The sequence below is a fragment of the Cervus canadensis genome, chromosome 1 (assembly GCF_019320065.1).
Source record: "Cervus canadensis isolate Bull #8, Minnesota chromosome 1, ASM1932006v1, whole genome shotgun sequence".
Lineage (NCBI taxonomy): Eukaryota > Metazoa > Chordata > Mammalia > Artiodactyla > Cervidae > Cervus > Cervus canadensis.
In genome coordinates this window covers 11,131,743-11,159,089 of record NC_057386.1, presented here as the reverse complement: position 1 = coordinate 11,159,089, position 27,347 = coordinate 11,131,743, and the positions used below count along the sequence as shown (strand labels likewise).

The window sequence follows — 27,347 nt, the reverse complement described above, 5'->3', positions numbered from 1 at the left end:
ATAGGAGAAATGTAAAACATTTAATTCATCTGCTTTAAAAATTAAGAACAAATAACCCCCTCTATGAAAAGAGCAGCAGGCACAGAGCAAATACACCCACAAAACGCATTTCCGCATCACTAGATGGATGTGAGACGTGGAGGAAGGTTGGAGAAAGTCAGTGTGCTCATGGGAGGGGATGAATACAAGGACCAGGCCACATTCAGGGCACATGGAGTGAGAGGTGTACAGTGGATGGGTAAGGATGAGGGAGAACGAAAAGGAGATAGAGATCCAGAGATCGGAAGACGACAGACAAGGCCAAGACGACAGCGTCTGGTGTGCAACTGGCTCCTGACATGTGGCCCTCCAGCTGGGATGGGGGAACCCTGAGCACCCAGCCCTGCCAGCCTCACGGCCTCAGCAAGCAACACCTTGCTCAGCCACAGAGGAAGTTACATTCCTGGCTGTGGCCGAGCTGGCCGGTGCTCTCCATTCACACAGCAGCAGAAACACGAATGAGACAGAGCCTGTCTCCCTTGGGGACAAGCGGCTGGGCTGCCCAGATGCTTCACCGGGCCAGTCAGTCCATCTGGACAAATCCTCCTGTTTCCTTCCCTGTCGGTGAGCTCTGCCCGCCCGGTCCCACACATCACTGCAACCGTCCACAGGCAGCTCTGACAGTGGCTCCATGTGAATCAGGATCTTTCCGTGGATGGAAATGGTCTACAGGAAATGCACTTTTCAGTCCAAATCTGAGGCCTATGCAAACAGGACTGCTCTGTCGTTTTTTTTTTTTTTCTCTGTAACACGCTTACTGATTGGACCTCGGCATTCCTATAATGACAGAATAGTCTGTACCAGACTAATCCTTTTGTCAATAACAACAGTGAGCTCTGGATAAAATATAAAAAGCAACCACTTGAAAGCATCAAAGAGCAAACAAATACAGGCAGAAAGGGAAGGTACGACCCTTACAAGAAGAGTAACAGCACAAGGTCCACCTCAACCAGTTTTTCCCACACATGCTCCCCAATTCACAAAGCATCAGGGACATAACTCAACCGGAAGGAGATCTGAACCCCAGAGCTTCGGGGGAAGTCTTAGGAAGGAGCCAAATTCAGCGAGCAAGCTCTCCTGGGATCCTGGGCTGGCCTGGGCACGGCACAGGCTTGGGACCAGACCCCAAGGAGCCCCAGGGACATAAGAGCTGAAGGGCACTGGGCAGAGGTTTCCATACCTGCTCCCCAGCAGATGTGCACACAGACAGGGAGAGCCAGTGCCACATTAGGGGGCTATGAACACCTGGGGCTTTCCACTGTGGGGTGCGGCCTGAGTTACAACCATGGTTCAGGATACAGAGCTGCACCCCGCAAACTAGGAGCAAAGTCAAAGATGACCAATCCTATAGCTGAGAGACCACAAGGTCAATTAAACCATCTACAAGAACAGCTAAACCAGAGGAAGTTAGCAGAATACAGACTTTCTCAGTGTCTCATTCACAATGGAAAGTACTCTAACCTAAAATCAAGAGAAAAATAGTTAATAAAACTAGATTCATTGTTGACCACATTTTTCATTTAGACTTTATAAAAATAACTTATTAACTGGGAAATAAGTATTATCATAAATCTGCTGGAAATATAAAGTTAAGGAAATTAAAAATAGGGACACTATGCAACTTTAAAATATGCATGATATGGTATGAGCAGCATGGATGAACCAGTGACTGATAGTCCACAAAACTGTACATCAGCCTGTATTCATTCCCTTTGCACCAGAACGACATCAGGCAAAATCAGAGACAATAAAAATGGCTCGACAATTCCGCAAAGCTGGATATTAGTAATTATAACAATAAACAGCAGCTGGCAGTCATTTAGTGCTGACTACTTTGTGCTGGTTGCTGGAGCTCATCGACAGGCTGGGCCACTCTTGACTCCTCTGTCCGACTCGCCCTCTCTGAACTGCGGGGGAAGTTACACAGCACCTGACCACTGCTCACCACCTGCCCGCTGACCCTCCAGGCCGGGTTTCTCAGTCGGGCACTAAGGACACTGGGCCAGATCATTCTCTGCTGTGGGGGTGGCATCCTAGCCTCTACCCGTGAGATGCCAGCAGCACCCCATCCCAACTGTGACAACCGTTAGGTCTCCTGACGCTGCCTAATGTGCTTCACCTCCTTGAGGACACAGCCCCAGGCCAGGCCCCAGCATCCCCCACATTTTCCAGAATAGTCTCTCTGCTTCCTTTCTTGCCTGTGCTCCCTATTTCTCTCCCAGGAATTCTCTACCAGGCAGCCACAGCGAGCCTTTTATGAGGAAATATGGGGATAAATCATTTCCTCTTGACCCTCCAGAAGCATCTTGCCATGCAGGATGAAATGCAGGGTGCTTGCCTAGCCTCCCAAGGCCCTGCCCTGGGCTTCCAGTCACTGTTCTGACTTCACTTCCTCACTCTCACTCTGCTTATCCAGTTCCAGTCACCCTGACACACTTTCTCCTCCTTCCATCTGCCAGGCACAGCCCCACCTCAGGGCCTTTGCACAGGTTGCTCCCTCTTGCCCGAGATAACTGGAAGGTTTACTCCTTTGTTTTACTCGGATTTCTTCTACCTTCCCTGACCAGCCTAAGAAAATAGCACCTTCAGTCTCTACTCGTGTACCGTGCTTTTTAAAAATAGCATTTCTTGCTACCTTATTATATATTTCTGACTGCTTGTCTTTATCATAGAAGATAAGCTCGATGAGGACAAGGACTTCTCCTATTTTGTTCATCAGTGTGTCGCCAGTACTTAGAAGGGTGCCCTAACATATAGTTCTGATACTCCATAAATGTGTCAACAAGTGAATATGGTATAAGATTGATTCCTAATATTTCATATATCTTTTTTTTTCCTGTTGCTCTTGCAAGTGATTGGCTTTAAGATTTTTATGAAGAACAAATTAATGGATGCTAAAAAGAAAACTCGACTCTGTAACTTTGTAAACTGTCATATGACTGCTGGATGCTATTGTTTCTGAGAATGGAAATATACTAAATTTTTTTCCAATTAGAAAAAAATCCCAAACATTTATCATAAAAATTAAAAGTACAGAAAATTACAAGTAAAAATTACCCCCACATCTAAGATAACTATTAACACTTTCATATCTACCTCTTACAGAAAACTGAACCATGCTGATTTATTTTGTGCTGGGATAAAATAAAATCAGTCCCTGGAATAGCCCAAACAATACAGATGATGGAAAAGTGGAGTTGGTCCTGCAGCCCAATCCTACTTCCGACTGCCCCTCTGCATCCAGACTGTGCTCAGCACATGTGTACAATCAATCTACACTTGGGTTTTGTTCAGCTTTTGTTTCTTACCATAAGAGAATTTGCCATACACACTACAGCTTTCCCCTCACCCCCAGTATTTTCCAACGTTCAACAAAGTTGAAAGAATTTTAGAGTTAAGCTCCTGGATCCCACCACCTAGGCTCCACCATCAGCATTTGATTAATTTGCTTTATCACATTTCTGCTTCTCCATCCATCAGTGCATCTCATTTTTCATGAGACAGAGGAAGTGGTATACTTACTTCCCTTTAAATTCTTCAACACACAAACCAACGTTCAGTATTTGCTCATTGTTTCTTATCTTTTGACGTAATTTTACATACAATGATGTGCACACATCTTTAACTGTTCATTCATTGGGTTTTGACAAATGCATGTGCCTGTGTACCCAAGCTCCTACAGGGACTACTACCAACATCCCAGGGAATTTTCTTTCACCCTTTTTCAGCCAATTCCTACTTCCTCCCATTGCCCCCAGGGGCAAATACTGCTCTGATTTTTCCACTGATTTTTACTCTTCAGTTTTAGAGTTTCATATACAAGGACTCATTGAGTATGTACTTTTGTATAAGACCTCTTCCAGTCAGCATGATGCTTTAGGTATTTATCCATGCTTTCGCTGGTTTCATGAATTTACTCTGCTCCCCTGCTGACTGGTATTCCATTATATGAAAAGACTGTAGTTTATATGTGCTGTTCTGTAACTTACCCTTGTATATCATGGACAATATAAAAGCTGAGGCACAGAACATTGTTTCTCATGAACATGAGTGTGCTGTCCTCAAGATGTAACTGTAGCAATGAAACTGCCTGATGAATGGGTACACCTATTGAGTGACCAGCCATTGTCTGATGGCTCTCCAGAGGAAAGTATCATTTACTGTCACATCAAAGCTGAATATATCCACTTTTTAACTTCTGGAAAATACTGTGTTTATCAACATAAAAGAAAAACAACCCTCTGTACTACTGATAGGTGAGAAATGACACATCATTGGAATTGCTTTGATTATTATTGAGGTTAAATGCCAGTGAATAATTTTTCCGGTTCTTTGTATTTTTCTTTGGCTTATTGACTGTTTATGCCGTTCTTGTCTTATTAATTTTAAAGTGTTTTATACATTAACAAAACTGACGGTGGCTTTGTTATGTATTACACAATTTCCCCCAATTCATAATTTTTTTAAAGTTTTGTTTTTTGCTTTCTTTGCCATACAAAACTTAGAATTAGTATTAAATAAAGCCTATCACTTCCTTTATAGCTTTTTAATTCTCCTAATAATTTTTCCAGTACTTTTGTGTTTTCTTTTTCACATTTAAAACCTCAGTATATTTGGAATTTATTTTATCATGGTAAGAGGTAAGGATTAGAAAAATTTCAAATGCTTAGCCCTGTGTTCCAAAGAATATTGAGTAATTCACTCTTTTTCCAAATGATAAATTCTTAAATAGGTTCTGTTTCTGGAACTGTACTCTGTTCCATTGACTCGAATGTCTGCTCTTTTTCTACCTGAACCTTCAAAATGTATTTTAATAACTAGTAGTTTCCTTTCACAAATCTTATTTAAAAAAAAAAAATTTCTATGGGTATTCTCAAACATTTATCCTTCTACTTGACCTTTAAAATCACTTTATCTATATGTATCAAGTTTATGATTTAATTTATGGAGAATTTATATCCTTAATCTTCTGGCTCTCACCATGTAATAATAATGTGGTCAATTCCTTCATTTATTCAAACATCCTTTCATATTAATCGGTAAAGTTTTATGGAATTTTCTACACAAATGTCCAATACACTCTGAGTTCATTTATGTTGTGTCATTGTTACTGTTGCTACTGTGAATCAGGTTTATCTTCCTTCCCCAAATTTCCTTGCTATTTTTAATATATAAAAAGGGTAACAGTTTTAAGGAAATTGTGAAGTATATCATATATGAAGAGTATATAAGATACAAATGTGAGTTTAAGGACTAATAAAGTAAATGTAAGCACCACCCAGATTAAGAAATAGCACATTACAAAATCTAAAAGATTCCATGTGTCCCCACCATGGTATCTGCTACCATCCCCTCCCCAGAGGTAGCCTGAACTTTTATGGTTTATGATATTGATCTATGTTCACTTAGTAATCAGTCACTTTGCTGAATGTTCATGTTATTGCTAATAATTTTCCAATGGTTTTTATTGTGTAAAGTTAAAATTCAGACCAGACATAAATAATGCAAATTTGCCTCTCTTTAGAATATGTATACTTTCATTTTGTTTTTGCACCTAATTATTATGTTGACTAGCATTTCCAGAAGTTGTTAGATGAATCACACTTAGTATACATCCCCCCTTTGTTCTAATTACATTAATGAAACACAGTATTGAAGCATTAGTGCAGGATGATAGCCGCTAGTTGAAAAGAAAATTTCTCTTATGTAAAAGGAAGTATTCTTCTATTTTTATTATAAGGTTTTATTAAAATTCATTTTTAATTTTATCAAGTAACTATTCTCCTCTCACCCATTAAGATGATGAATTATATTAATAGGCAGCCTAACAGAAAGTCATCAGAGCAGTCCTGGAATGATTCTCACTTGGCCAAAGTTTTTTGTTCTCTTATTATACTGCAGGATGCTAAGTGCTAATATTTCATTTTGAATTCATCTGCACTGTTTGTCTACGCACATGTGTGCATGTGTATACACACTACATTTGTCAGGTTTGGTACCTCAATCATGGTAACTTTATAAGGAAAAAGAGAAAATTTATACTCACTGAAATATGGCTTATGTTAACACACTGCTTTGTTACCAAGTGTTCTAGTCCATATTTTAAGGATAATTATCTGCATGTTGAATCTTCACCATTTTATTTTTCTTGCTTCTCACTATTTTTTTTACTGCTTTCTGTTTCCTGTACTTTTACTTCTGACCAATTTTAAGGTCACAAACTTTAGAACTAAATTTGATTTCTTAAACTTTTTCTTTCTCTTTGCTGGTTCTCTTTGCATCTGGATGTAATGTTTTATCAATCTCCATATTTATTCATTTTTTTCCAGACACCATTTTTCTGCAACTTCATTGAGGATACAAAGCTCATGCTGTCTCCTTCTTGGAGCCCCCTTTGACCACAACTGAATTTAGGCTGATGAGGTGATTCAGGGTGGGAGCCAGTCACTAGAAAGACCAAACACTGGATAACAGATGGGAACTTCCAGCCACATGTTGACCGCCAACCTCTGACCTCAGGAGGGAAGGGGGCTAGAGACTGAGTTCTACAAAAAATCTTGAACAAAGGGATTCAGAGCGCTCGCAGGCTGGTGCTCCGTGGAGGTGCAGTGCCTTTCGCTCTCTCCCACACAAAGGTGACCCTGTCCTCCAGCGAGAAAGACGAGCTCTCAGCCCTCCCTGTGCAGGTTCAGCCTGCACCTGGCTCAGAGCTGGGAGACCCAGCGCAGGAAAGGACCCGCGGGACCGGATCCCCACTCTGAGTGTTACTCAAAGTTTTTGATTTCAGTCCCCAAAGTGCTGCCTGCTTTCTGCAGTCCTCAGGTAGCTGCGTTCTGAGCAGAGGCTGTACTGAGCACGGCCATGTTCTTCTCAGGGGCTGGCACTGGGGTTTCCACGGACGGTAATGCCGAGGAAGCTTCACAGGTCAGACTATTTTAACCAAATCCTTCTGAACATGAAAGTGCACTGCCAGAGATGTCAGGCTTTTAAGGAGTTTTGGGAGACAGCCCAAAGTGGCAGTATGCTATTAAAATAAGACAAGCAAGTTCCTTGACATTTCATTTAATCTAGCAGGTTAAAAAAACAAACAAAAAACCTACATGAAATAGTGTGTCAATTATCTGGTATTTGAAGCTAAATTTAAAAGTATGCCATGTGTATTATTAGGGGGAAAAAAGCAGAAGAGACTTTTCTAATTTATAACCTTTAAATAACTATCACTTTTAAATGTACAGAATTCTCCTCAGGAGCTTCTAGGCCAGTAACCAGGACAAGACATAAATGAGGTTCAGGAGTCAGCTGTCTGAGCTGCTGTCAGCTTCAGAGGCAAGCCAGCTAAAGGGAAAACTAATTATTTCATTAGACAGAGAAACGCACACTACCACCTCATCTGAGTTTCCTGCCAAAGGACAGAATGAGCTGACCCCATCTGTCTTGTTCCGAGGGCCAGAGACTCAAGGATATCCCAGGGGTTCCTTAAGTACCTGCCCGGTGAAAGCAGAGGGAACTTTCAAGGGAACAGTGCTAACTCCACAAGGGTGCTTTCATTTTGGTTCAGAAGAGATGAAAAGGTCAAGACAATTGCAGTCACAAGAAGAAAAGTCTTTTTAAAAATGCGTATTTAAGTATTGATGGGTAGATAGCATAATGTCTATAATTTACTAAAAATAGCCATAAAAAGAAAATGATAGAGCAAGTAACAATTATAAGATTTGGGGTTACGAGTACAAGGGAGTTTGCTTTATTATTCTCTTGACTGTTGTGTAGAATGGCTGAAAATTGCCCTGTAATGAAAAGTAAGTGAAGAGAGAAAGAGAGGGTCAAAGCAGGTGATCCTGTCTATGAGTCAATGTCAGGAAAACGTTCCAAGGAACAATCTAATTTCTCAAAACTTGAGCAGTTTGTTTCTATTTTTGAAGAAAGTCAAGATGTAGAGCGGCTCCCAGCCCCTCCCAGCCCAGCTCATCCCCATCGTCATTAGCAATGAAGCCCCTGAGCCGACTGGCAAAAGCAGAAAGCAGCCCTCTCTCTTCAAAGGGCAGCTCTCTTCCATACAGGTGATGCTCATGACCCCCAACCACAAGCCACAGGAAAAAGACGGAGCACACAACAAGCTTCCATACATTTCTTCCAAACTTTCTGGGGCCTGTTTCCATGGAATTCACCGGGTAAAGTTAGAATTCTGCTTGTTTGGGACAGCCTCACATGTTCCAGCCTCCTCAGCCTAATTCAGATCTTAAGGTGTAATTTTACCTGATAAGCTGAAAACAAAGACTGTATTTACGCTGCCTACGGACAAAGCCAAGGAATGAATGCACACAAACCTAACTGGGGGGAGCTGGCAGTCAAGAAGGGGTGACCACAGAGGACAGGCATTTTGAATGGAACACAAAGAACCCCAAACCTCTCACTCAATAACCCCTCCGTGAGCCCCACTGCATAGTTCTTATTTAGCAGGCGTCTTCATGAGCCAGCAGAGCTGAGGAAAGGCTGAGAGGCGGTGGCGGAGCCTGCCGTCCCCTGGGAATGTGGCTCTCTAGTATTTATATTAATATAAAAGGAAAACAGGGCTGAATGACTGAAGGGAGTGTTTGCCAGTAAACACACCTGTTTACTCTCATACAGAGCAGCTGGGCCCTCATCTGTCCTTATGTAGGATGTAGGATGTCCCCATAGCAGACCCAGAAAGTTAAATTTATGTAAGATTAAATGATTATTTTAAATTAAAGAGCCAAACACCACTTAAGTTACACCCTTCCATCATATTCATTATTATCTTTTTCTTGCCGCCTGATGGGCTCTTTCTGTATTAAGAAGCTACGTCCTTGACCGCTGATCTTCTGTCTACATCTGAAAGTTCACTCCAAGGGTCAGCTTACGCCCATGTGCACAAGGATGAAGAAAATCGAGGTGAACAGAGGCCACCCCTACCCCAGTGATGAGGAGGGCGGTGCTGTAGCACCAAATTCCGTACCACCTTATCATTCAAGTGACAACTTCAAGAGAGCTGACCCTATTTAAAAACACAGGCCCATGATACGCTGAGAGCAGCAGTACTTGTGAGCTACATGGCGACCTGCGTGGATCATTTTAGAACCAGTCAGTCCCCATTACAGAGAACTGAAGCTGATGTCACTGCAGAACTCTGAAGTCCCGGCACGTCTGGTGGCCCCGAGCCAAGCCCTGATTCTTCTCCAGATACAAGTGAGAGGAGAAATCGGCTGGAAGGAATTTTAAGCAGGACTGGAGACCAAGATGAACCATGCAGTGTCACACTTCTTCCACAATCAAAAGATACAAACAAACCCCTCCAGCACGTTACAGACGCTTTACTGGAGTAACGCAGACATTCATTTCTCTTCCTGCCTCTGTAACCAACAGACGACTCCCTGCCCTGGAGAGCCAGGGGCTGGGTTAGAAATTCAGACAATTGTGATGTGCATGCCTGGTCAGTTCAGACCCTGTCACTTGATTCCCATCATCAGTGAGGCCATGCTCCAACCCAAGAGAGAACCCACACTTTTCAGCTGCAGCCCACTTCCCACCCGCCAAGTGCATGACAAAACCCATGCTTAAAAATGGCCACCGCAGAGCCTCTTTGGAATAAGCCCCAGGTGTTTTAAACCTGGAAGGTTCTTACTGTTAAAAAATCCTGCATTCTCTGACTCAGTCCCTAGGTTTAACTCCTAAATGATTCCTGGGAGGAGAACATAACATGGAAAAGAGGCAAAGGTTTGGTATTTCAGGACAGAAGCTGTGAGCTGAGCTGAGACTATGATGAGAGATGTCTGGGCAACCCTGAGCAACCCCCCTTCCACATCCCTCTAACCTCAGTCTGCTCAGCAGCGTCTCCAGGGGTTCAAGGAAGATTAAGATCAGGACCAAGTCATTAATGAAGTAATTTCTGTGGTCAGACAGCTTATATATTGGCTATTATTATTATTATTCCTATTTCATGTGGGAGAAAGCTGAGGATCAGAAGGTTCTGAAATCACCCAATGACAAGGCCAAGTGTACAGACATGTGCCACAGCATTCCCACGGGGGCTAAGGCCACTAGACCCAAACTCCCAAATAATGTACCTTGCACTCCTCCTGACAATTCAATGCATCGTCTCAAACTCGATCAGGGAAAGCAGAAAGAAAAGAGGGAACAAGTATAAGATGAAAGCTTATAAAGAGAGAGACTCCTTGGCCACAGGCGGAGTGGGAGCCACCAGGTAGGGTGAGTGGTACAGCCGACTCTGGAGAGAACTGACTGAAGTGCCTGTACATCCCTGTGTAACAGGTAAAATAGAGGCAACAGAGAAGTAGCTTCAACAGCAAACAAATGAGAGGTGTGCACATCTCAGGTCTGGTTTTAGTTCAACCTGTGCTCTTTCATAAAGGCCAACAGCCTTGCAGGAAATACTAGAGCCAAGTCTCTCCTTCCCGGGCTTCCTAGGTGGTGCTAGTAAGAAAGAATCCACCTGTCAGTGCAGGAGATGCAAGAGACTCAATCCCTGGGTCAGGAAGATCCCCTGGAGTAGGAAATGGCAATCTGTTCCAGTATTCTTGACTGGCAAGTCCCACGGACAGAAGAGCCTGGGGCTGCAGAGAGTCGTACATGACTGAGTGACTGAGCACTCCTGCCTGCCTGGACCACAGCTGACATCCCAGCTGCATGAGTTTGGCCTTGTTGTTGTTCAGTTGCTAAGTTGTGTCTGACTCTTTGCGACTCCATGGACCGCGGCACACCAGGCTCCCCGATCCTTCACTATCTTTCGGAGTTTGCTCAAATTCATATCCATTGAATCGGTGATGCTATCTACCTATCTCATCCTCTGCCGCCCTGTTCTCCTGCCTTTGATCTTTCCCAGCATGAGGGTCTTTTCCAAAGAGTTGGCTCTTTGCATCAGGTGGCCCAAGTATTGGAGCTTCCGCTTCAGCATCAGTCCTTCCAATGAACATTCAGAGTTGATTTCTTCACAGTCCAAGGGACTCTCAAGAGTCTTCTTCAGCACCACAATTCAAAAGCATCTTTGGCTCTCAGCCTTCTTTATGGTCCAACTCTCACATTCATACATGGCTACTGGAAAAACCATAGCTCTGACTATATGCATTTTTGTTGGCAAAATGATGTCTCTGCTTCTTAATACACTGTCTAGGTTTGTCATAGCTTTCCTTGGTCTACAGCCTATGCAGTTGTCTTCCTTAGGATTTAAATCTTCCTGGTTTTTAGGTCTCCTATTTAAAGTTGGACCAACTTTGTACAACCAGCCCCATCCTCTCCCTGTCCTTTCTAACACCTAAGCTCTCCCTATGTGGTTTTCTGCACTCATATCTCCAATCACACCAAGGAAAAGGAAACCCAAATACGCTTCCAAACATTAATAGCACTGACATGATTTTAATTCTTATGAGATAAATATCAATTAAGTATACCATGATAAGCACCCGCTATTCCAGCTGCTTTATGAACTGTAAGTCTGTGCCCATTAACTTAGCAGCAGGTGGACACAAGAACATTGCTGGTCTGAGGACTGTGTGGGGAACAGGCAGAGGCACCAGGCCAGGGCAGGTTTCCCATGGCAGACCAAGCCTGGCAACGCTGGGTCAGGTGTAGGGAAGGAAGCCCAGACATTCCATCAGCTTCTCTGGGTTCTCACAGTATTAAATCCACCAGAAAAACAGTTCCTGAGGGTGGAGGAGCCCTGCTGAGAAACTGAGCCAATTCCTGGCATTCTGGCAGCAAATGAGTGAATTCAGGTTGATTTTCCAATTACCTTTTAGATGTAAATTGTGTTCTTTAACATGCCCGATACACAATCTGTCCTTGGACTCCCAAGCCAGGTAGGAAGCTTGGAAGTCACTCCACGAGGGTGTTCATTGAGTTAACCTACTTGTACTCATGGGTTCTGGTTTAGGTGTCAGGTCAGTCACCGTGGGAGGGTAACATTCAGCCTCTGAACTCTCAATTGTTTCCTCTCTGAAAGATATCTACCTTCTAGTCTACAAATGTTTGCCTATTAAACACAAGAGGAACATTAAAACAGCAACTAACTTAAAGCCAACATCCATTTCCTAAGTGATACATCTTCCCCCGAAAAGAGCATCTGATCCTCAGCCCCTCTGCCCCTCGCTTCCTTAACACAGTTCATGCCTGTGTGGCCTTCCCTTTCTCAAGGTAGTCCCGTGCCTTCTGGCTGTTACTCCAGCGGCTCTAGAACTGCCTTGGGTGACCGAGGACTTCTTAACTAACTTCAAGGCCTCTCCCAATCCTCAATCCTGAAGGGTCGCTGGAGGGTGTGGGGGTCTGGCTGCCCTCTCCCCTCACTCCCTCTGGCCAACTTTCCTGCTACATTTGGACTTGAAGAACCCAGCACATCCTCTACGAGCAACCTCAACTGCACTGAAACACTGGTGATGGACCCCAGTGAAACAACTCCTTCAGGAGGAGCTTGTCTCATCTCACACAACTGCAGAAGCCTCCTGAGCCTAAAACAAAGTGACAACAACTGACCCTCCCCCAGTCAGCAAGGACCCCACCCTCCCCACCTGACCGAGTCCGCTCTACTCTCTTCCTTCTCTCCAGGCCTTCAGATCGCCTCTAACTGGAAAGCCTCCATCCCACTCCACCTCCGCCTCCCCTTTTTTTTCAGTAGGAAGAAGGCATCAGAAGGCCCTGAAAAGCCTTTATGAGTCACCTCTGCAAACCCTGCTGCTCTCCACTTGGGCAGTGGGTCGGGCTAGGGAGAGGCTAGCTGGGAACGCCCAGGTGTCCTGAGTTGCCCGCACCCACTTGAGGGCCGCTGCTACAGCCACCTCCAGGTCTTGCCCACCCCGGGAGTGCTCTGTGCCTCCGGATGCCCATTTCCAGCAGCACCCAACTCTATTTTGATCCACGTACATGTCTCCTGAATCAGCCATCATGCTCCTGCAGGGGAGAGATCAACCTGTCTCACTGGCTTTGGAGACAGGACCCTCGACCTGGCACCACACCCCTGGAACAAGGTCCTATGGAACAGTCCACCTTCCAGCTGCAATCCACGACTCCACACTCCACTGCTTTTCAGTCACCCATCTTCCCTCAGTCCTCAGGGTCCCCGACACATGGGATGCTCTGCTACCATAGAGACCAGCAGTGACCATCAACTCAGGTGCAGCCTCCTCCTCCTCCTTTGAGTCAGACGTTATGATCCCCACCCCCCAGGAAGATGCTGGCTGCCTCCACAGTGAGCAGAGGAGTCTCATCCTCTTCTCTAGCCCTAAGAGGTGGAGAAGAGGTGTGTCTCTTTAGCAGATGGGGACTTGCATCTCACAAATCTTTATAATTTAAGTACTTGAAAGGCTGACTGAACAGAATACATCTACAAAACAAGTTATTTCCACAGGTCCATGCAATCTCAGGATAAGCAAAGAGCTGTTCTGATGACCTTGGTGACAGCAGTTAATACTAGAGAGGCTTAATGCCCAGTCTCAGCACCTTCATGTGGCCTCCGCATCCAGTTTAAACATTCAGAGTGAAGTGTGCGGACATTAGGGAGCAAATGACAAGAAGCTAGAAACACAAAGAAGAAGCTGACATCTCATGGCTTCATTTATACCATATTAGACACTGATGGGCCTCCCAGGTAGTGCAGTGGTAAAGAATCTGTCTGCAATGCGGGAGACCCGGTTTCAATCCCTGGGTTGAGAAGATTCCCTGGAGAAGAGAAGGGCAATCCACTCCAATATTCTTGCCTGGAGAATTCCTTGGACAGAGGAGCCTGGCGGGCTACAGTCCATGGGGTCGCAAGGAGTTGGACACAACTGAGTCAATAACACACACACACACAGACAATGATGGGGTCACTGTGCTACTATCTGCAGGGGTTTTACGTGATCACATGGTTCTGTTGTTCAAAACATGATGCTATTTAAGAGGAACCATCAATTTCATCTCAGCACAAGTAAAATGAGAATGAAATTGGTTCATGCAGTATGTTGCCCAGTTCAGCACCAAGGTATTGCTTTTTATATTTCCATAAGGGTCATGAAGGTGTGCTGTTAAGTATGCCGCTGTATACACTAACCATCTTTGAAGCAACGGGATTTAATGTTACTAATTTTGTATCCTTAGGCACACAAATCAGATAAGTCAAAGTACTGGTTAAAATGCCCAGAAGTTTAACAAGAAGATACAAATAAGCAAATAAATAGTTAACAAGTAATTGTTTTATAAAAAGGGATATATTTCAGTTGCTCTACAGGTATGGTTTCAAACAGGGATTAAAACTAATTTGGAACATAGTGATGATGGTATCAAAGCAGCAGAGGACAAATGACTTTGTTCCCATTGGCTGCTGATCATCAGGAGGACCAGGAGGGAGGGAGGCTGGAGGGGGTGGAATGTTATTTTATGAGCATCATTTCACCCAAAGTTGATTTCCTGGAATTATATTAATAACTCGGTGGCTGTAAGAGCCCCACTGTGAGCTGAACTGCATATAATCTTCATTCTCTCCTGAACACTGCTGTTATGGTAAAAGAATATTCTGTTCACACTTGCCCCCATCGAGTCCTCCACACACATTACATACTGATGTGTTCAAACTCTCACAAAAGACTCTTGGACTCACTGAACTGCCTAAGGAGATCCGTTTGAGATAACACATTCCACATACTCTTGTTAGGTAAACACTGGAGAACAAGGGAGAATATGAGCCAGTATGGATGTGAGAGTTGGACCATAAAGAAAGCTGAGCACCGAAGAATTCATGCTTTTGAACTTTGGTGTTTGAGATCTTGAGAGTCCCTTGGCCTGTAAGGAGATCAAACCAGTCAATCCTAAAAGAAATCAGTCCTGAATATTCACTGGAAGGACTGATGCTGAAGCTGAAGCTCCAATACTTTGGCCACCTGATGTGAAGAACTGACTCACTGGAAAAGACCCTAATGCTGGGAAAGACTGAAAGCAGGAGAAGAGTTTGACAGAGGATATAAAATGGTTGGATGGCATGGACGACAGAGTATAAGATGGTTCGATGGCATCACCAACTCGATGGACATAAGTTTGAGCAAGCTCCAGGAGTTGGTGATGGACAGGGAAGCCTGGCATGCTGCAGTCCATGAGGTCGCAAAGAGTCAGACACGGCTGACCAACTGAACTGAACTGAACTAAGCCCCAACGTGAACAAAAATAAAAAGGCAACTTGCCCTTCAAAGAAAAACTTACTTAATACTCTTCCTTAGGGAAATAAGATGATTTTCAAAAGGCCCTATGTGCTTAACATTTTTTCAAAAGAATTTTTTTTATGTGGACCTTTTTTTAAATTCTTTATTGAATTTGTTACAATATTGCTTCTATGTTTTGGTTTTTTTAGCTCCGAGGCATGTGGGATCTTAGCTCCCCCACCAGGGATTGAGCCTGCACCCCCTGTATTGCAAGGCAAAGTCTCAACCACTGGACCACAAGGGAAGTCCCCTAAAATGTGGTCAAATTTGCCAGTATTTAGACAGTAATTCTGCAAACATTATGTCTTAGCTTTTTACCATTATTGATTACATTGAGCCTTGGGACAACATTTTAACACTGATATCTGATATTTAAAAGAAAGAAAAGGAGACATGATGTTAAAATCCTGGAATCTTGCAAAGGGTGGTTTTCCTAGTCCAATACATATATAAGAACTTTCTAAGATGTCAGATGTCCAGAAGGCTGTTTACAGTTCTGTATCAGTAGAACAAATCATCACAGGTGGACACCTCTTTTGTATTGCTGTTTTCTTACCTACTTCCCCAACCTGTCTCAAACTCCACAGGCACCCACCAACATCTATTTAATGTATGCCCTTCCATATTTTAAGTATATGTGCAAACTTGCAAACTATATTATATATTGGTGTTTACCAAAAAAAATTGCATTTTTTATTTTTCACCCAATATTATGCATTTAAAAACATTTAAATCAACTTCAATGAGGTGTTACATACAGTAAAATGCACCCATTTCAGATTATAATTTGAAGCATTTGACAAATGTATGTTTGTGCAACTAACAACTCCCATCCCCTCACAGGACATTTCCATCACTCTGAAGCGCTGTCCAGCCCATCCTTTGTCTCTCTCCAGCAAGTCCAGATCTGCTTTCTCTCACTATAGTTCACTCTGAGAACATCACAAAATGATAAACTTTGTACCTTTTTGGGCTTATCTTTCTTTTAACCAGTGACTTATTCACGTTATACTGACAGCATGTTCTTTACTGACAAGCGGTAACACACTAAGTGTATGTCCCTAAATTGGTCCATTCACCCTTGGATGAATATCTCTCTGAGCTGTTTCTAGGTTTCGGATACCATGAATAAAACTCTGACCATTCATTGCACATCCTGGTATGGACACATGTTTTCATTCCTCCTAGGTAAATATATAGCAGAACTGGTGGGCTGTATGCTTCCCTGGTCGGAGAAGGCAATGGCAACCCACTCCAGTACTCCTGTCTGGAAAATCCCATGGATGGGAGGGGCCTGGTAGGCTGCAGTCCATGGGGTTGCTAGGAGTTGGACACGACTGAGGGGCTTCACTTTCACTTTTCACTTTCACGCATTGGAGAGGGAAATGGCAACCCACTCCAGTATTCTTGCCTGGAGAATCCCAGGGACGGGGGAGCATGGTGGGCTGCTGTCTATGGGGTCACACAGAGTCGGACACGACTGAAGCAACTTAGCAGCAGCAGCAGCAGCAGCATGCTTCCCTGGTGGCTCAGTGGTAAAGAATCCACCTGCCAAGCAGGAGACACGGGTTTCATCACTGGGTGGGGAAGATCCCCTTGAGCAGGAAATGGCAACCCACTCCAGTACTCTTGCCTGGGAAATCCCTTGGACAGAGGAGCCTGATGGGCTACAGTCCGTGGGGTTACAAGAGTCAGACACAGTGACTAAAACAACAACAATGCTATGTGTGTATTTAAAGTTATTAAAAATGGCCATACTATTTTCTAAAGTAGCTGTACTATTTGCTTTCCAACTGCAATGTAAGAGCATTCCAGTTACTCCACATTCTCACCAACACGCAGGCATCTTTCATGTGTCTATCTTTCTATCTTGCTATTCATCTATCTTCTTTGTTAAGCATCTATTTAATCATTTGGCCACTGTAAGTTGTCTTCTCATGGTTGAGTTTTTACAGTTCTTTATATATTCCAGATACAGGTCTCTCTCAAATACATGTACCATAAACCTTTTCAACTAATTTGTGGCTTGTCTTTTTATTTTCTCAATAGTGTCTATCGAAGTTTTTATTTTAATGAACCTCAATATATCAATTGTTTAACGATTTGTACTATTTGTGGTTTGTATAAGAACTCACGAACACCTTCTCCTATGTTTTCATCTGTAAGTTTTATAGGTCTGTCTTTTATATAGAAGATCAGAAGTTATTTTTTTTTGTTTAGTGTAAAATAAGAGCAAGGTTTTTATTTTATTTTTGTTTTTCCTGAAAGGAAAGCCAGTTGGTCAAGTATCATTTGTTGAAAAGACAGTCCCTTCTCCACTGAACTATCTGGTTTCTCTGTCCAAAATCAATTGATCATATATATGGGGGTCTATTTCTGAACTCCATATTCTGTTCCATCAATATACAGGGCTATATTTACACCAATACCACAGTCTAGATTATTGTGGCTTTATATTAAATCTTGAAATGAACCATGTATCTGTTTCAAAATTGTTTTAGCTAGACTCTTTGCATTTCCATATAAACGTTAAAATCAACTTATCAATTTCCAAAAAAAAAAGTGATTTTTGACTGGGATATTGCACTGTATCTATAGATCAACTGGATCTACAGAATTAACATTTGGATAGAATTAACATCTTCTACACCATAAGCATAGTATAATTCTCCATTTATTTAGGTCTTTCTCTGTAATGTTTTATAGTTTTTGTGCATAGGTCTAGCATATATGTTGTTACATTCATTCCCAAATATTTTAGAATTTTGATGTCATAGCTAATAGTATTTTTTTTTAAATTTCAATTTCCAACTATTAGTTACTACTTGACAGAAATGCAGCTGATTTGGGGGTATTGACATAATATCTTGGAACCTTGCTAAAACACATTATTGTTATTAGTTCCAGTGACTTTTTTGAAGACCTCATGATTTTCTTTTCTTTTTCTTTCTTTCTTCATTCATTCATTTTGCTGCACTGGGTCTCAGATGCGGCAAGCAGGATCTTCTATCTTTTGTTGTGGCATTCAAACTCTTAGTCACAGCATGTGTGATCTAGTTCCCTGACCAGGGATCAAACCTGGGCCCCTTGTGCTGGGAGCACAGTCTTACCCACTGGACCACCAGGGAAGTCCCTCATGATCTTCTATGTAGATAATCATATTGTCTTGGGCAGATTTTTTTCCTTCTTTGCCAGGCTGCATGCCATTTTATTCTTTTCTAGCTTTCTGCACTGACTATGACTTCCAGTACAATGTTGAAAGAAACGGTGAGAGTGAACATTTTTGCCTTGTTTTCAGTTTTCTGGGGAAAGTGTTTAGTCTCTCGCCATTTCAACTATAATGTTAACTGTAAGTTTTTCTTAGATGCCTTTTATGAGCTTGAGAATGTTCTCTTCTATTTGCAGTTTGCTGAATCAGTTTGTGATGAAACCAGTGCCAAATTCTGTCAAATACTTTTTATGCATATATTGAAATAACCAAATAGGTTTTTTCCTTTATTCTGCTAATGCAATGGATTATGTTGATTGATTTTCACATTAAGCCTTGCATTCCCAAGATAAGCCTTACTTGATCATAATACTCTATCCTCTCTCTATACTGTTGGGCTTCATTTGCTAACATTTTGTTAAGAACTCTTAAGCCTAATGGGACTATCCTGGTGGTCCATGGTTAAAACGTCAAACTTCCACTGCAGGGGGCACAGGTTTGATCCCTGATCAGAGAACTAAGAATCTCCATCCTGTGAGGCACAGCCAAAAAATTTTTTTAAATATTAAAAAAATGTTTTTTATACTTAGGTTCATGAGGGATCTTGTCCTGCAGATTCTTTTTTTCCTCCTCTTGCAGAGTCTTTGACTTTGATTTTCAGGATAAAGTTAGCCTCTTAGAATGGGATGGGAAATGTTCCCCCTTCCTCTTATTTTCTGAAAGAGTTTGTCTAAGGATTGGTATAATTTCTTTCTTAAATGTTCCCTAGAATTCATCAGCAAAGATATCTGGGCTTGGAATTTTTCTTTGTGAGGGAAAAACTAGGGAGTTCAATTTCTTTATGAGATATAAACTATCCAGATTTTCTTTATCTTCTGTGTTGGTTTTGTTAATCTGTGTCTTTACGAAATTCATCCATTTCACCTAAGACATAGAATTTATTAGCATAAACTCCTTCATACTTAATGGATTCTGTTACTATCCTTTTAATGCCTGTTGGATCTGTAGTGATGCTCTTTGATTTCTGAAACAGGCGATCTATAGCTTTTGTTTTTCCTGACCATTCTAGCTACAGTTTAACATTTTTGCTGAGCTTTTCAAAAACCATCATCTGTTTTCATGGGTTTTGCACATTTCTCTGGTGTATCTTCTATTTTGTTTATTTTTACTGTTTTCTTATTTCCTTTCTTCTACTTACTTAGGGTTTGATGTGATTCTCTTTTTCTAGTCTTACAGAGAAAGCTTAGACTGTAAATTTCAGACTTTTCTAATTAAAATCTGTTAACATCATTACGATTTTGAGATTATTTTTGGTGCATGTAAACTAGTTCAAACATGCAACCTAGTTGCAAACCTAGTTGCAAACATGGTATTTTGCCCATGATCCATAAACACTGAGTCAGTTATTTCACAAACAGTGCAATGAGAAAGGTTATAGCACACACCTTGATGTGGGTTTTTTTAAGAGTTTCAATATACTACTAGAAAAGAAAAAGTGCTGCCAACTGAATAGGCATGTTATTTATCAAAAGATGGTACTATATCTCAGGTATGTTCAGATGTGAAAATGTACATCCTAGAACTGATGAAATATGACCCACTCTGCACATAGATAATTATAAACATTGTATCTTGTCTTACTGATGACCAGGACTTCTAATACTGAAGTACCACCAGAGAGAACCCTTGCCTTATTCCCAGTGTCAAAGAGAGCACATCTCAAGTTTCTCCACTAAGCATACTTGTTGGAGAACCCTGTACAACCTTTACCAAGTAAACGCCCATGACCCAACTTAAACATGCTGGATTAAACAGGGATCTCAAGAAAAAGAGTAAGACAAGGACAAAGAGAGAAAATTATAGCAAATGGGAGAAGCCAGTCATCACCTAGATCATCTGCAGTGCCAGTGCTGGGGTCAGGACAGGGCTTGAATCCTCTATCAGTTACGACCACGCAGCCTTAATTCCCTCCTCTTGAAAGTAGGGCTGAGGGTAGGCCATGCCACACAGGCTTGCTGCAGGAGCTGAATAAGTTGATTCATGTAATGGTACAGCATAATGTTCAACAATTGTGAACTACTTTTATTACCATAATTTAAAATTTGAACCAAGAGTTGGGCAATTTGCAGCGACTAAGCAGAGAAAGACTGGAAGCCGTAAACCTCTAAGGGGAAAACCCCAAAAGAAGCACCCTCATAATGGGGAATCTCTGAAAGAATGAAAACTGAGGTACCAGACTTGCTTGAAGGAGGAGCTAAGGATGAGAGTGCTGGTCCAAAATTTGTATGAAGAGCAGCAGAGCCCTAGGACTGCTCCTCCTGACTGGGAGAATTCTGGAGAAATCATCCAGAGGGGCTCTGGACATGGAGACACTATGAACAGCTCAGGGCTGCCTTCATCTTTAGGACTGCCTTTCTTCATATTCCTGTTTGTTTACTGCATTTCCCCCCAGGGAACTTTACAGTGAACATCTGATTTTCGTTTTATTTTTTATCTTCATTTTCTGACTAAATGTATTCAATCCTAGCTTGCTTTAGCTACATCTCACAGACATGAAAAGTTGTGCTTGCACTGTCATTCAGCTTTGAATATTTGGTAATTTTTTAAAAAGTATTTCCTCTTTAAGGGTTTTTTTTTTTTTTTTTAAGAATAAGATTTTTAGTTTTCAGACATTTTAAAGGGGCTTCCCTGGTGGCTCAGACAGTAAAGAATTTGCCTGCAATGCAGGGAGACCAGGTTTGATCCCTGGGTCGGGAAGATTCCCTTGGAGACGTGAATGGCTACGCACTCCAGTATTCTTGCCTGGAGAATTCCACGGACAGAGGGGCCTGGTGGGCTACAGTCACTATGGTCGCAGAGTCAGACACGACTGAGTGACTAATACTTTCTCTTTATTATCACAGTCCAACTCTATTGTATGGTGGTCTGAGAACAGATTTTACATGGTATTAATTCTTTGGGATCATTACAGCTTTCTTTGGAGTCTGGTACACAGTTTTTGCTTGTGAATGGTCCACCTATGCTCAAAAATAATGTGTATTCTCTGCTTGTCGGGTATATGGTCCTATATGCCTCCATTAGACTTAATTAATCCTGCTATTTAAAAAAATCTAAACTATTTTTCTTACTTTTTATGTACTTAGTCTCAGCACCTACATTCCTGGTTTATCCATTTCTACCCAGAGTCTTTTTGGTTCCCATCTTACATGTTTCAAGGCCATATTGCTTGATGCATATAGAGCCACGATCAGAGTATCTTCTTGATTGTCTACTTTTTTTACCACAATAAAACATTTTTCTTTGTCTTTTCAATATTATTTTAATCTCAGATTCTTCTTTGATGCACATTAAAATTGTTCCTCCAGTTTTTTTTTTTTTTGGTTTCTATTTCTCCTCTTTCATCCTTTGATTTTCAACCTCTCAAATATTTTGTTTTAAACACAAATCCTGTGATACATACTGTATCATGATAATTTTTATGTAACATGAAAATCACTGTCCTTTGAGAGGTGATTCAACTCACTAACAACTAACTAATCACTTTCATTTCAAAACTTATTTTAGACATCTTATTTCACATTTTCTATTTACCTTGCTTTTCTTTTTCTACCTTCTTTTGGAGAGAAGAAATTCTGTCTCCTCATGCGAACACAACACATTCTATTTTCATTCTTTTGGTGGTTATCACTAACACAGTGAGACCTAAACCTATACTTAATTTTCATGATCAGTATCTCAGATATTCAAACTTTACTTCTATCTTTCTGGTCATTCATTCTTTCTGTCTCTTTGGTGGGAACTCCTCAACCCAGTCTACCAGTTCTCTAATCTGTCCTTTAGTAATACTCATAATGCTACCTTTCAATCCACCCCCTAAATTCTTTACTTCATCAATTATATTTTTAATGACCCATATCTCCAACTAATCTTTCATATTTCTTCTTCCTAGTTTCAATATTCTCTCTTATCACTTCAGGTATGTTTATTCTCACTCTGAATTATTTTTCTATGGTGTAGTGCTCTTGATTTTTATAGGCATTGGTTTTCCTACAGAGGAGAGGTAGTACACCTTGTTAATTTCCTTCCCTCTGAGTTCCAGATATGGCAGGCAAGTTGCACCGTCCACAGCAATGAGAGAAATGACCACGGGCACATCTGAGGACCCACCCTCAGCCTGCCCTGCCTGCACCTTCTGGTCTTCACCCGCTCCACTCCTCACCCTCAACAGTATCAGCCATCCCCAAGGACTCCACACTGTTTCTGACTCGCTGAGTGGCCTCGCTGGAGGACCCATCAATCTTACTCTTCTCTGGCAGCCCGAGGTCTGAGCTCAGGGGAGGGAGTGAGCAGCCTGTGCCATCCTGTCTGGTCCAATTTGTTTCTCAGCAGCATAAATCAGGTTTCGGCATGTCAACTTTTTTAAAAAGGAGCTCTATTACAATACATTATGATATTCATCTTAATTGAGTATACGTCAGAGACAGGAACAGTGAGAGTACATCGTCTAGTTTGGGGAGAAAAAATATTTTCCTCAGAGTGGGCACATGACAAATTACATAACCTAAAGACTGGAAATTACCCTGAAGCTCTCCTGGGCTTTACACAGCAGGGCCAAATTACAGTTATGGCCACAATGTCAGGGCCTCCGGATTAAAAAAAAAAAAAAAGCTTAACTAAATCCCAAATTAACTTTATTACAAGGTCTACAACACAAAGTGTGACATTACTACAAAGTAAACTGCTAAGATAATTTCATTCATGAATGAACAGATCAACTGCCCTGAAACGTAAGAAATAAGGCAGTCATTTTAATTCAGTTTTTATAAGAAGCCGAAAAAGACGACAAAAACAGAAAGCACCAACTCAACAGGCAGAAAGCCTGCTCTCCAGCAGAGAAGTCGTTGAGAAAACTGTACAGAGAATAAATGGTGAGTCCCAGTATCAAACACCAGCAAGGATTAATGTTTTTGAAAGCAATTCTGACTGATTCTTGGTTGAGTTTTCAGGACAAAATACAAAGCAAATGCCACAAGTGTCACAAAATACAAAGCAAGAGCCTGCAGTGAGACAAGCAGGACACAGCGAAGGGCCGGGCTGGATAGACAATGCAGGACCTCAAGAGCAGCTTGCAGGGCAGGGTGTCTGTGCAGCTGCCTCTCTCACTGGGCAAAGATGACGACCAGACTTTCCATGCTGACAAATACACATTAATACTATGCCATTAACATTTAAACTCTTTGAGATTACTCAATTTAATTGAACGGAAGGAAACACATTTCTTGACCTCTATTCAATCCAAGATAATGCCTGCCATTTTCATTAACAGACAATACAATTGCATGCCGCACAATGTGACGGGCATCAATCTATTTTACAGCAAGTCCCACAGCAAATTAAGTACCACTGAGTTATAATTTCAGGAGCACACAAATATATCCATAATAAATTTAATATGGTATTCTGCCATTCAATCTAGTAAGTAGAAAACAGCCTAAAGAAAAAAAAAAAAATCTTGGATTCATACTATATGGAAGTATATGTTGAGTAAGGAAATCATTTATAAGGAGAGTAATGTAATTGCTCACTTCAGAGTTAGTGATATTATCAGTTTTTGATAATAAAGAAGATTGAGGGGGAAATGAAACAAAAATCAGAGAATGATATATTCTGACAGCTACTTCACCAAATAAGATTTATAAGCACACCTGGCATTAAATATACATACATGTATTATGTACATACAAAGTAAGGCTACATTCTGTTTATAAGGCATATAACTTTCTCTAGCAACTGTGCCTTGTATGAATGTAGTGAAAACCATCCTCTTCGTTATACAGGAATGTTCCTGAGCAAAGCTTTTTCCTAGGTTATTTATTGCTCAGGTTCCTTGACAAACAGCTAAGTGCAGCAGTCATTTTTAGGTAAAATCCTGGTTCCATTTTTTTTTTAATTTTTATTCATTTGGTTGTGCCAGGTCTTAGTTACAGCACATAGGATCTTGGATCTTTGTTGCCATATGTGGGGTCCTTTATTACATGCCAGCTCTTAGTTGCTGCATCTAAGTTGCTGCAGTATCTAGCTGTCTGACCAGGGATTGAACTTGGGCCTCCACAAAGTCTTAGTCACTGGACTACTAGGGAAGTCCCCTGTTCCCATTAAAAGCAAGGGTTGGCAAACTATGGTTTCCAGGCCAAATCTGGCCCACTACTTGCTTTTGTAAGTAAAGTTTTATTGGAATACAGTCATGTCATGCTCACTTGTTTACATACTGTCTATGATTCTTTCGTGCTATGTTAATAGAGCTGGGACCCTTGGGCTCACAAAGCCTAAAATATTTACAATCTGGCCCTTCACAAAAAAAGTCCATGGACCACTATTCTAGAGCTAGTTTTAGCTATCCTACTTTTATATACCTGAATCCTAAGTAAATAGGATTACTAAAGCCCTATACTTGGTTAAATAAAACAGAATATCAATACAGTGAAATGTTATGCAATCACTACAAATGACATTTACCAAGAATTTATAGTGGCCAAGGATAAATAAGTTTGTTATGCTAAGGTTTAAGTACATGAAATTGAAAATTCAGTCTAATTGCATCAATGAAAAACATACAAATACAGAAAATGAAAGACTTTTTAACCAAAAAGTTAACACTAATTGTGGTAATGATGGTAAAATCTTTTCTACATTTTCCTTCTTTTTTATTTTAGTAAATTTTCTACAAAGAATGTATATCCCATTTTTCACTGGAAAATATTAAACTGACTTTTAAGAAAACCTTAACCCTAAAAATATAAGTAAGTATTATCTGATAAACTGTCTCCTTTCTCCATGCTAAAAAAAAAAAAAAGGCTGGTATTTTTCTTTAACTCAGCTGTTACAAAGAAGTACACGTTTCCCTTGACAATTCTTCCAATGAATATGGTTTATTGCTATTCACAGGCTAAGAACACTCAGTGAAATGTTCAATCTAATTTCTATTCCTCAATATGCAGAAAGTGGTTAATTGTAAAAGATCTTCCCACCTGGGACTCTGCTTAATCATTCCAGGCAGTGCTTATCTGATGACCAACACCCACAGTTGTGATGTATTGATCTTAAAGTCCCTTCTACGGTAACCATATTATTTTAATTCGCTTTTCACTGTGCTTCCTACTAAATGCTTACTTTAAAAAATTTAATTATATATTAACTCCAAAAGAGGATTTCAGGTAGGCACCGAGACAATGCCTCACATCATGGTGGAGTGAAAGCCTGTTGCCTGACCCAAGGGTACAAACCCACAGCTGTCAGGGAAGGGACGTCTGGTCCTCCTGACTGGTAGAGGACAAGAGGGCTGCTGACCTGGTGGAGGGGGCGAGGGTGAGAAACAAATCAATTTTCTGCGCTGGCAGTGGAGCGTGGAGTGGCGAGAGCGGAAGGGCCGTCTATGCTCTTCCTGCTTCTTCCTCGACCATCCCTGCCCTTTTACTCACAGCCCCCTCTGACACAGCACCCAGCCCAGGTCCCGGACAGAGCTGGTGTGCACCGTCAGCTCTGGAGTTGGGGTGCGTAGGAGCAGTAAGGACAGGAAATCCACAGGGAAGAGCAGCAAAATGAGTGGGGATGAGGCCAATTCCACCACAGACTTGGGGGTGCCTCTGTGGGTGTTCCTGCCACAGGGTTTATGGTCATTTCTACCCTCCCGCTGTAGTTTGAATCCTGACCACACTGCTGTGATAGAGGTCTCATCTGACCAAGGTCTCCCCATCCTTACATGGATTATCTTACTTAAACAATATTCTTAAGTCATTTCCCCACATTAACGCCTTCCCCTGCCAGACCTAGAAGAGCCAAGGTCCTTAGCCCAACATCAAGGCAGTCCACCCTCTGACCTCATGTCACCCCTTTGGATGCCGTCCTCTCTCTACTGACCCGCGTTTGTGTGTGAGGAGTCACCCAACTGTGTGTTCTCTGTTCCCGTTCAAGTCCCACCATTTGCCCAGACCCAGACTCAGTTTCCCTCTCTTCCAAGAAGTCCTCCCTTATCCCCTTGGCCCGTCTGTCCTCTGGAAACACAAACAGCCCTTAGTGCCACAGATCCGCCTGGCCCTTGCTCGTGGATGGCCTGAAATGTTTAGATTTCCTTGTCAGGCAAGCAGCACTCATTTAAATAATGAATTTTCAGGCCACATCTTGTCTCCTCAACAAGACCATAAATTTTTGAGGGCAATGCTTCCTGCATTGCCTATAGTGCTTAACATGAGTTTTAAGTACACTGGTGGTATTTAGTAAATTATTTCTTGGACAATGAATAAAATGAACGGCTTCGTGAGCTATCTGGACCAGAGATCTTCCTGAGGTCATGTTAAATGGCACCATAAACCTTTTCTGACAGTGATCACAGAGTACAGAGAATTAAATAGAAAAATTCACAAATGAAAGAACGAAAAGACCTACAGTCAAGGGCAGCAGCAGGGCCACGGAGCAAAGGAGTGATGCTCTGAGGCAGTGTGGGTATGGCTGATGTGCTGCCTTAGCCTCACCGGAGGGCAGGTCCCTGCTCTCCTCCCTTCCTGTCAGCCCGAGCCTCTGGATGAACTGGGGAAGCCTCTGGATGAAGCCAGTGCCAGCACTGGCTTCAGGTATTTCCAGCTCTGCCTCGTTCGCCTTCTCTCTCCACATGGGAGCTCCCATCTCCATGTCTCCTGCTTTTCCCTCTCTCCCTCTGTTGCCTCCCCCAGCGCCCAGCTCCTTGCTGCAATCTCCCAACATGCTAATAGGCAACAGCCACCCCCTCCTAGTAGGAATCCCATCCACTGTGTCCTTCGTTTCAAACACCATAGTCCTCCCACCTGTGTCTCTATGGGATTCTTTTCAACATCCCTGGTTCGTAGTCTCACTGTGTTATCAGCGTCTCCCTC

General features: G+C 42.0%; 1 protein-coding gene across 2 annotated transcripts in view; it reads right to left on the bottom strand.

Annotated features, from left to right (window-relative positions):
• Positions 1-27,347, bottom strand: part of RPTOR (regulatory associated protein of MTOR complex 1) — a 314,811-nt gene that overhangs the window by 129,173 nt on the left and 158,291 nt on the right. The gene's annotated exons all lie outside the window — the stretch shown is intronic.